General features: G+C 39.3%; 1 pseudogene; it reads left to right on the forward strand.

Moving 5' to 3' along the window:
* The first annotated feature begins 1485 nt into the window (after positions 1–1485).
* On the forward strand, positions 1486–3400 carry LOC109496342 (annotated as a pseudogene).
* Positions 3401–11911: the final 8511 nt, after the last annotated feature.

The following is an 11911-nucleotide window of genomic DNA, read 5'->3' on the forward strand; positions in this document are numbered from 1 at the left end:
GCTATTCCACATTCTCAAGTAAGATATGTACTGCCACCCATGTAAGGCAAGACAGAATTTCTGGTCTAAACCTAACAGGATGATTTCCTGCTAAAACAAAAGGATCACCATTCTCAAAAAATCCCAGAAGTTTCAGGACTGTGAGTCTAAACAACCTAATAGTCAAAATATCTGAGAGACTATGCATAGCAGACATATTAAGAGCCTGGAAAATATGACCAATCCTCAAGGGAAAAGACAATTGGCAGATGCAAACCTTGAGAAAACCCAGATGTTGGAATTATCAGACAAAATATTTAAAACATCAGTTATAACTATGGTCCGTGAAGTTGAGGAAAAAACACTTGAAATGCATGGATAGATAGATATTTCAATAAAGAAATAAAAAGCAGATAGGGGGCCTGGGTGGCTCAGTTGGTTAAGCATTGGATGCTTGATTTTGGCTCAGGTCATGATCTCAAGGTTCGTGGGTTCGAGCCTGGCACCCAGCGCTGTGCTGACAGTGCAGAGCCTGCTTGGGATTCTCTCTCTCTCTCTGCCCTCCCCCCACTTGCACTCTCGTATGCTCTCTCTCTCTCTCTCAAACTAAATAAATAAACTTTTTAAAAAAGTATATAAAAAAAGAATCAAATGGAAAATTTAGAACGGAAAAGTACAACATTTGAAATGAAAAACTTCCCACATGGACTCCGCAGTAGACTAGAGTAGAACCAGTAACTTAGAATACAGGTCAATAAGAGAAACAAACTGTATGATTTTGTTTATGTGTGGAATCTAAAAAAACGTGGAGTTCAGAACCAGAGAGTAGAATAGTGGTTACCAGGCACTGAAGGGTGGAGAAAATGAGGAGAGGTTGATCAGAGGGGACAAACTTTCAGTCAGAAGATTAACAAGTTCTGGGGATCTTTTCTACAGCATGGTGGCTATAGTTAATAATACTGTGTCGTGTACTTGAAATTTGTACACAGTGTATATCATTTGTACACAGTGTATATACATATCATATATGTATATGTATATGTACACAGTGTATATGTATATCAAACCATCACATGAAACACCTTAAATACACACACTTACTTACCAATTATAACTCAATAAAGCTGGAAAGAAAAGAAAATAGGTCAATAAACCTTATCCAATCTGAGGAACACCGAAACAAAGAAGATTCGAAGGTTGAACAAAATGAACAGAGCTTCAGGGGCGCTTGTGAGACAATATCAAAAAGCCTAACATTCATATCATTGGAGTGCCAAAAAGAGAGACGAGATTGGTGCAGAAAAAAATATTTTAAAGAATATTAGCTGAAAACTTCGCACATTTTGTGAAATGTAAAATCTATCATTTCAAGAAGCTTAGTGAACCCAAAGAGAACAGCTCAGAGAAAACCATGCCTGGCCATATCAGAATCAAATTGATGAAAACCGAAGATAAATTTTTAAAAGTCTTTAAAGCAGCCAAGGAAAACATCATATGTTTGCATGTATGGGACCCGTGATTCAAACATCTGTGGATTTGTCATCAGAAACCGTGGAGACCAGAAGCCAGTGGGACATCTTTAAGGTGCTGAAAAGAAAGGACTATTAACCCCAAATATTCTCCATCTAGTGTGGATATGCTTCATGAGTAAAGGTGAAATAAAGACATTCTCAGAAAAAGGAAAACTAAGAGACTGTCAACAGCAGACATGGTCTATAAGAAATGCTAAACTAGGATGAAGGAAAAGTGTATTAGGGAAAAACTGGAATTTTCAAGAATGAAGGAGGAGCATCAAAGATGGCAAATACATGGATAAAAAAAGTCTATTTCTCTCTCTCTCTCTTTTTTTTATTTTTTTAATTAATTAATTAATTTTTTTTTTAATTTTTTTCAACGTTTATTTATTTTTGGGACAGAGAGAGACAGAGCATGAACGGGGGAGGGGCAGAGAGAGAGAGGGAGACACAGAATCGGAAACAGGCTCCAGGCTCTGAGCCATCAGCCCAGAGCCTGACGCGGGGCTCGAACTCACGGACCGCGAGATCGTGACCTGGCTGAAGCCGGACGCTTAACGACTGTGCCACCCAGGCGCCCCTCTCTCTTTTTTTTTAAAGGGGGGTGTGCCTGGGTAGCGCAGTCGGTTGAGAGTCTGACTTTGGCTCAGGTCATGATCTCATGGTTCATGGGTTTGCGCCCCGTGTTGGGATCTGTGCTGACAACTCAGAGCCTGGAGCCTGCTTCGGATTCTGTGTCTGCCTCTCTCTCTCTCTGCCCCTCCCCCTCTCACACTGTCTCTCTCTCCCTCAAAAATAAATAAGCATTAAAAAAATAATAAAGAAAAGAAATGCACTTTAAATATAAAATATAAAGATATATATAGGTTACAAGTAAAATGATGAAGCCCTCTCGCCGTGAAATAGCCCCAGCCCAGCAGAGGTGCTGGGGACCCGGCCTAGACCCGGTGGCGGAGCCTGAAAGCACGTGGGCCCTTTGCAGCTGCACTTCTTGCCCTGTGCTGTCAGTGGAGGTACCGTACTGGCAATTGCTTCAGAAGAGTTTTCAGTTGTTGCCTCTGATACTTGATTAACGGAAGGGTTTTCAGTTCACACCTGAGACAGCCCCAAGTGTTGCAAATTAACAGCCCAAACAGTCCTCGGATGCGGCGGTCTTTGTGGAGACCATCTCTCCCCGACAAAAATGATTGCAGCAAGACTAAAGATGTACGAATAAGACCATGACTACGGGAGCGATTGCTGCAATGCTGTCTACAATCATCTATTCCAGGTGCTTCTTTCCATACTGTGCTTACAACATTGTTGGAGGACCGGATGAAGAAGGGGACAGAGCTGTGCACGACTCGGCAAGTGCCATGCTACAAACCAGTGCCTGCCTGACAACCAGGTTGGTTTTAAGAACACGAAGAACGTGGAGCAGGTCCCACTCAGAATCTGCATCATGACCAAGGAGGGCATCAGGGAGGAGGAGACTGTTCCCCCGAGGAAGGATCGATGTGTGTGCTGTTATCATGAATCACTTCAAAACTGGTTGCTTTTACGCCTTGGAACTACCAGACTAGTTTGTTTTGTTAAAACATAAACCTGTTTTTGAAAAAGTAAAACGATGGAAAAGATATATGATGCCAGTAATAATTGAAAGAATGCTGTGATGCGGCTATATTGATATCAGACAAGGTAAACTTCAGAGCAGTAAATATTACCAGGAATAAAGAAGGAACTAGATAATTATGAAAGAATCAGTTCACCAAGAAGACATAACAATTATAAATGTATATGCAGCTAACAATAGGTCCTCAAAGTAGAGCTGATAGAAAGTAATAGAACTGAAAGAGGGAACAGGCAAATCCATAGATGTGTATGGTAACTTCAGTACAGGTATCCCAGATGAAGGTGAATATAGAAAACCTAAACAACATTATCACCAACTTGAATTCGTCTTCTTATCAAGTGCACACGAGACATACTCTGGGCCACAAATATACCTTAAAATTGTACGAATATCGAAGTCATACAAAGTACGTTGGCTGACGTAATGATGTTAAACCAAATAGAAATAAAAGGGATGTAAAATACCTGGAAAACCCTCAGATATTTGGAAAGCATTACTACATAACCAGTGAATTAGAGAGAAAGACTCAAGGGAAAATTAGAACATGTTTTGAATTAAGTTAAATTTAAGTGGCAACATTTGTGAGATACATCTAATGTACTTGTTCAAGGGAAGTGTGTGGCACTAAATCATCTTTTAGAAAAGGGTTTCAAAGTGAGGATCTAAGCATCTACCTTAAGAAACTAGTAAAGGTGAGTAAATGAAATTCAAAGAAAACAGAAGGAAGGAAACAAAACAAAAACAACTGAGAAAATCAATGAAACTAAAAGCTATATCTTTGACATTTTCAGTAAAATTGATTAATTTGTAGCAACACTAACAAAAAAAAAATGAATGAAGACACAGATTGCTAATATCAGGAATGAAAGAGGGGATATCACTACAGAGCATACAGGCATAAAAGGCTATTAAGGGAATAGTAAAGATAATTGTATTCTTGTAATTCTGGAAACTTAAATTGAACCAGTTATTAAAAGACACAAACTACTGAAGCTCACTCAAGAGGAAATAAGTAACTAGGTAGTCCTATATTTATTCAAGAATTTGAATTCATAGTTAAATAACTTCCAAAAAGAAGATTCCAGGTCCAGATGGCTCCACCGGAGGATCCTGTCAATCATTTCAGAAAGGACTGGTACTAAATCTATACAATCTCTTACAGAAAGAAAAGGTCAATGTCACCCTAATATAAAAGTCAGACAGGGGTGCCTGGGTGGCTCAATTGGTTGAGTGTCCAAATCTTGAATTGAGCTCAGGTCATGATCTCACCATTTGTGGGATTGAGCCCTGCATTGGGCTCTGTGCTGACAGTGCAGAGCCTGCTTGGGATTCTCTCTCTCCGTCTCTCTTTGCCCCTTCCCTGCTCGTGCTCTTTATCTCTCTCTCTCAAAATAAATAAACATTAAATAATCAGACAAAACATTAAAGAAAATTAAGAGCCCCATATCCATAATAAATGTGGATGCAAAGCCCTGAATAAAATATTATCAAATAAAGATCAATAATGAATGAAAATGATAATATATCAGAACCAAATTAAGTTTATCTCAGGAATATAAGGATGATTCATTACTGAAAATCAATCAATTTAATTCACCATAACAACAGATTAAAGAAGAAAAGCTATACTATTATATCAAAAAACACATGAGGAAGAATTTGACAAAATTCAACATCACTTCATGATGTTAAGAATTATCCACAAACAAGGGGTCAGAAGGGAACTGAACCTGATGAGGAGAATTTATTAAAAAAAAAACACCTAAAAACAAAACAAGAAAAAATTCTTCAGGTAATAATGTACTGAATGGTGAGAGACTGAATACTTTTTACCTAAGATCGGGAATCAGGAATGATGTCCACTTTAACCTCATATTTAACTTCATACTTGATGTCCTCTTGAGTGAAATGAGGCAGGAAAAAGAAATAAAATGTATACAAATCGGGAAATAAGAAATAAATCTGTCTTTATTTGTACATGTCATGATTTTCTAAATAGAACATACCAAGGTGGTGCCTGGGTGGCTCAGTGGGTTAAGTGTCCAACTCTTGATCTCAATGCAGGTCTTGATCTCAGGGTTGTGAGTTCAAGCCCTGTGTTGGACTCCATGACGGGTGTGAAGCCTACTCAAAAAAGAAAAAGGAAGAAAAGGAAGAAAACACCAAGCAATCTACAAAAATAGCTCCTAAAACTCCATAAATGAGATTAGTGATGTATGATACAAGGTCAGTATACAAAAAATAATTGTATTTCCCAATGCTGACAATGAACAGTTGGAAGGCAAAGTTTTAAAGTCCATGCCATTTATAATGGTACATACAGCATGAAATACTTATGTATAAATTTAACAAAATATACTTATCCGTTTGCTGAAAAACAGTAAACAGTGATAGAAGATTCAATAATGTTCCATTTCGGTTCTCTCCAAATTGATCTATAGATTCAATTCAATCACAATAACATCATGGCGGGATATTTGTAGATGTAGAAAAGCTGGCTCAGAAATGCATGGAGAAATGAAAAGGAAGCCAAATAGACAAAACAACTTTGAAAAGGAGAAAAAGTTGGAGGACTCACATGAGCTGATTTCAAGACTTATTGTAAAGCTACAGTAATCAAGACGTGGCGGTATTGGTAAGAGGGTAAACACACAGATTATTGGTACAGAATCTAAAGTATATAAACAGACCCACAGAGATATGGGCAATTGATTTTTGTTACATCTACTTCAATTTTTTTCATTTCATGCATTAAATGTTTTTTAAGAGAGAGTGCCTGTGCATGCGCACGACTGGCGGAGGGGGAGAGGGAGAGGGAGAATCTTAAGCGGACTCCTCGTGCTGTCAGCCCTGTGAGATCATGACCTGAGCCAAAATCAAGAGTCAGGCACTTGACCGACTGAGCCACCCAGGTGCCCCCCAAATATTTGTATTGTGGTCAAAATGCATAACATAAAATTTACCATCTTAACCATGTCTAACCTAACCATTGTTGTGCAGCTAATCTCCAGTACGTTTTCATCTTGCAAAACTGAAACTCTATACCCATTGAACAACCGGTTTTCTTCTCACTCAAACCCCTGGAAACCACTCTTCTTTCTGTTTCTATGAATTTGACTCCTCTAGATGCCTCCTATGACAAAGTTCCAAAGTCAATTAAATGGGCAAGAATAGTATTTTCAAAAATCGTGGCTGAAAAATTGAACAGTATGCCAAAAGGAAAAAAAAATGAGTATATCCAGTGCCCACATCTTGGTTACTAATACACTCTCCAATGAAAGGAAACTAGGCTTTTGCAAAAATGACTGCAGGACCAGGGAAGAAATATACGATATGAGCCTAGAACATTCTGTACTTCTACAAAGCGAGGAAACAAGCAAGCAACTAAACAAACAAACAAACAAACAAAAACCCTGGTAATAGGGATATGTCAAAGAGACACAGGAGCTAATTCAAAGAGGTCCCAGTGGCCAAAGCTGGAATAATTTAAGCAACAAGATAAATGAAATAGGGTCAGATTATAACCCACAGTATAAAATATCCATGAGTCCATATTGTCATGAATGATCAACAATAAAGAACCTAATGGCCTACTGATTTTTTAACTTTTTCAGTACTGATCCTCAAAAGAACATCGGTGGATACAAATTAATTGTGATCAGTAAAATAAGCCAGATCAAAGAGTACACACTTTATGATTCCATTTATATAAAATTAAAAAAAATGCAAACCAATCTATAGTGACAGAAAGTAGGTCACTAGTTGCCTGGGAATGGAGGTGGAAAGAAGGATGAAATGCTGCACGAGTTATCTTTTTAGGATGATCGAAATGTTTCTTATCTTAATGGTGTTGTGTTTTCATAGCTGTACACATAGGTCAAAACTAATCAGATTTTATACTTCAGCTATGTGCATCTTATTTTATTTCAATTAGGCCTCAACAGTTTTAAAAATTACCTGTTTGACCTTCAGTCTAGAGCTCTTTTCTTTTCCAATGTTTATTTATTTATTTTGAGAGGGGGAGCGAGAGAGAGGAGATAGAAAGGGAGAGAGTGAGGGAGGGAGAGAGAGAGAGGGAATGAGCAGGGGAGGGCCAGAGAGAGAGAGAGAATCCCAAGCAGGCCCCACGCACAGCGCAGAGCCTGACCTGGGACTTGAACCATGAGATCATGACCTGAGCCGAAATCAAGAGTCAGGTGCTCTACCTAGAGACTGAGCCACCCCGGCGCCGAGAGCTCTTCTGTTACAGCACAGTTGCATCTCTGGGTTGGGGATGGAATCTCCGAGGATGACGGACAGAGAGAAAGAATCAGTATTTATGAAGTGATCTGTTAGAGTTAGAGTCTCCCAGATCTTGAAACATAGTATTCGGTCAGATTTCAAACAATAGACGGAACTACATGAAATGGCTTGTTTTAATTTTTTTTTTCAACGTTTATTTATTTTTGGGACAGAGAGAGACAGAGCATGAACGGGGGAGGGGCAGGGAGAGAGGGAGACACAGAATCGGAAACAGGCTCCAGGCTCTGAGCCATCAGCCCAGAGCCCGACGCGGGGCTCGAACTCACGGACCGCGAGATCGTGACCTGGCTGAAGTCGGACGCTTGACCGACTGCGCCACCCAGGCGCCCCATGAAATGGCTTGTTTTATAAGCCAAAAGTGGTTGAATATCAGGATTTCACATGGTTCCATCTACAGGTGTTTGTATTTTTCCAGCGCGCGTGTGTACAAGGAAAGAGCTTAATATATGCGTTGCCTTTAGACTGAGATGCAAATTCATAGAGTGGTGAAATGTGACATCTGTGAGTCGATTGGAGGAAGGATATTGGCTTCTCACTTTCAGTACAAGGCCTGAAGTCTCAATAGAGCATTTGAAGTTTTTTCTTAAAATGGAAATAGCGTCAAACAATGCAGAAAATTTAAAGAAGTAAAAATCACCCAAGGAAAATCACTGTCAATGTGGTGCGAATTCTTTAGGATTTGTTTCTATACATATGTAAAGTCACATACATTATAGCGTATTTTTAAAGTGGTATTGTGCTATAGATACCCATTTGATATAAATGCAACGCATGTATTTTTATTTCGTCTTTCTTGACATCCTCTCAAGGAAATATATAAAAGAACATAATTTCGATTTTTAGCTTTCACATTGTTTTGTCATCAAGTGGAGGAATTCTAATTATTTCTTTAAAAATCTGTGTTGTTAACAGTTTGGCAGTTTCGGTTGCACTACTTGGAAGAGTCTAATGAATATTCTTGTAGCTACATCCTTGTACACATACATGAATATTTAGACAGGATAAATTGTTAGGAGATGGTCAGTGGGTAAAACATTCTCGAGACTTTGGATATACAGTTGGCAGTTTGGTAAATCCATCTTGCAACGCTGTTTCCTTGGCTTTAGGGGTGCTGTTTTCCTTTTAACACATTGGCTTTTCTTTTTAACCCGTTTCCTTTTAATCATTGGTTAATCCATTAACCCTCCCGTTTCCTTTGCTGGATCCTTTCCCTCTTCCTAATACCTAAATGCTCAGACCTTGGAGTTCTTCTTCATCTACAGTGGCTTTCTATAGGATCTCACCTCGTCCCATGACTTCCAAATTTCTATCTCCAGCCCTGATCTTTCCCTGTATTCCAGACTCTCTGCTTGGATAGCTAATAGGCATTTGAAACTTAAATATTGCCTCAAGTCAATATTTTGATTCCTACTCCACTCTTCAAAGTGCTCTTCATTTATTATCTCCCCTACCCTCAGTTGCTTAAGCCAAAAACTGAGAAATATCCTTGATTCTTCTTTCCCCCTTAATCTAAATCTAATCCAGCAGCAAATTCATTTAGGTCTACGTTCAAAATATATCCCAAATCGGACAACCTCTCACCATCTCTGCCTCAACCATCAGAATCCAAGACACCATCATATGTCAGCTGAATTACAGCATCCGGCTCCTCAGTGCTGTCCCCCTTGCCCCTCGACTCTATGCACCATAGAATGAGTGACCCTTTAAAACTGCAAACAAGGGGGTGCCTGGGTGGCTCAGTTGGTTAGGCGTCCAACTCTTGGTTTCAGCTCAGGTCATGATCTCACAGTTCATGGGTTCGAGCCCCACATCGGGCTCTGTGCTGATGGTGCACGGACTGGTTGGGATCCTTTCTCCCTCTCCCTCTCTCTACACCGTCCCTGCTCACTCTGTCTCTGTCTCCGTCTCTCTCAAAATAAATAAATACACTTTAGGGGCGCCTGGGTGGCTCAGTCGGTTAGGCGTCCGGCTTCGGCTCAGGTCATGATCTCGCAGTCTGTGAGTTTGAGCCCCGCGTCGGCTCTGGGCTGACAGCTCAGAGCCTGGACACTGTTTCTGATTCTGTGTCTCCCTCTCTCTGACCCTCCCCTGTTCATGCTCTGTCTCTCTCTGTCTCATAAATAAATAAACATTAAAAAAAAAAGTTGTCTTAAATAAAAAAATGCAAATAAAGCTATGCGAGTGCCGTTTCCAAATCCTCCAGTGGCTTCCCAGTGCATCTATTAAATTCATAGTTTTCTGTTCCACATGCCCTGGGCTCCTTGCCATCCCTTGAATGCCCCCTCTGCTCTTACGGTTAACCTTTGTTTTCTTCGTTATTTCATTTTTTCCGTTTCAGTGTTACCTATTCGGGGAGGACCTCTCTTACCACCCAGTCTAAGATAGCACCTCCTGCTACTGTTTTCCCACTATCCTGCTTAATCTTTTTGTCATGATATTTTTCAGTACCTGACACAATGTACATTCATTGGTTAATTTGTTTATTTTGTCTCGTAAGTATGTAAGCTCTCCTGGGGGTGGAGCCTTTTTGGGTTTTATTTTCTTGTTATGCATAGCAGACATTCACTGAATACATGTATACTAATTTGGATGTAAATTTTAAAAAAGAAAAAAATAAAAAAAGAAGAAGAACCACTGCTCACAGCAGGCAAGGAAGAACTTACAATTTGAACCTAGTATCTGAGTCTGTTTGCCCATACTCTTGCCAATAATGAATATTGTGGATGCTTTTCATCTTTGCGAATCTGGGGCTTACAAAATAATATGTCAAGGTAAGAAACTATGACATGATGGTCAGAATAGAGCTTTGCAAGGCAAATACAGAATAATTCGGGAACATGGTTCCTGTCTTTGAAATGCTGACAAACTAAGTAATAAACAAAATGTGCATAAAGATTTTGAATACTTCAGGAGAAAATCAGGTAGTAATCCTTTTACAATCATTAGTTTGGTTAGTGGTTTTCTGGTTCTGTTCAGTGGGTCTACCCCAGGGGTCTTAAGGCAGTGGGTAAGGAATGGAGAGCCAGCTGAACTCATATTCTAGGTTCAATGGAATAGCTCTTGTTTTAGCTATATTACATTTTGGATTTCCTTGGTCTTCCCATTATTTCCCTTGAGTGAAGAGTGCCATTGATTAGAAATGAACACAAATATTTGAAATCTGTTGTTTTAAATGTTTAAAGAAGGGCCAAAAGGGTATGTGCAAGAATTGTAGAAGAAGGCTTGAATTGAATAGAGGGAAATTAAAGAATATTTCTTTCTATTTTGATAGTCTTTTACAGCCTTCCAAATGCAATTTGTATATATTATCTCATTTAAGCTTTATCACATCGCCATGAGTTAGGCAAGTCAGCTGACACTATCCTCATTTCATAAGGGGAAAACGTGAGTCCGTGAGTTGTTCAATATTATATGGCAGTTAATCTAATCTACAGCAGAGCCAGAATTCACAAATCAGAAATCAAGGTATTCTGATTCCAAGAGAATAGCATTAGTAAAATGTAGACTCTTTCATGAGTATGAGTAAAAAAAAACCTAATTTCTCTCTAAGACTTAGATCCTTTTATAACATTTTTATTTAAAAGTTTTCCTCCTAACCATATTTATCTGACGTTCAGATCTAATCCTCATATTACATTGTTTCTACATATAGGATTTCTAGCTCAGTTTTGTCCTCTCTAATGCCCTGAGACAAGAATACTGGAGTCTATTTGTAATATATGTGACTGGGCTGATTTTTTAAAAAATGTTTATTTTATTTTGAGAGAGAGAGAGCAGGGAAGGGGCAGAGAGACAGGGAGAGAATCCCAAGCAGGCTCCACGCTGTCAGCGCAGGGCCCAGCGCGGGGCTGAATCCCACAAACAGTGAGATCATGACCTGAACTGAAATCAAGAGTTGGATGCTTAATCAACTGAGCCACCCAGGTGCCCCGGGTTGATTTTTTTCCCCCAAAATGTAGTCATTAGTAGATGCTACTATGAGATTGCAAAAGAAGGAGAAGGGGGATGGGGAGGGGGAGGGGGAGGGGGAGGAGGAGGAGGAGGAGGAGAAGGAGGAGAAGGAGAAGGTGGCTTTTAATGGTCTTTTATTCCAGAATCATAGAGTAACTGATGACGAGACTAGATTTAGCTGACTGAATTTGGCAGCTTAACAATAATTGATTCCTTACAACCTTATTTAATGAGGTGATTGATGGATGATGAGTTGATGCCTCTCAATACCGCCATCCCCTTCTTCCCTAAAGACATTCCACAGGAGATCATATTTTTGTTTTGTTTCGTTTTTGTTTCTTGTACCTGGCATTCAATATTTAGAGGCCTTTGCATCCTTTAATATCACACTTTAGGTTTTGACTATCATTTAGCTTTTTTTGCCCTTATTTATCCTTTAAAATTAGACTTGAACAGCTAAGATTTCGAGAACCTTCATCCAACAAGTAAACTACTTCAAGAAATGATACATTTACCTGTAGGGTACAGTTTTTGACGGGGTGAACTGAAGATT

This window comes from Felis catus, chromosome X, assembly GCF_018350175.1.
Source record: "Felis catus isolate Fca126 chromosome X, F.catus_Fca126_mat1.0, whole genome shotgun sequence".
NCBI lineage: Eukaryota > Metazoa > Chordata > Mammalia > Carnivora > Felidae > Felis > Felis catus.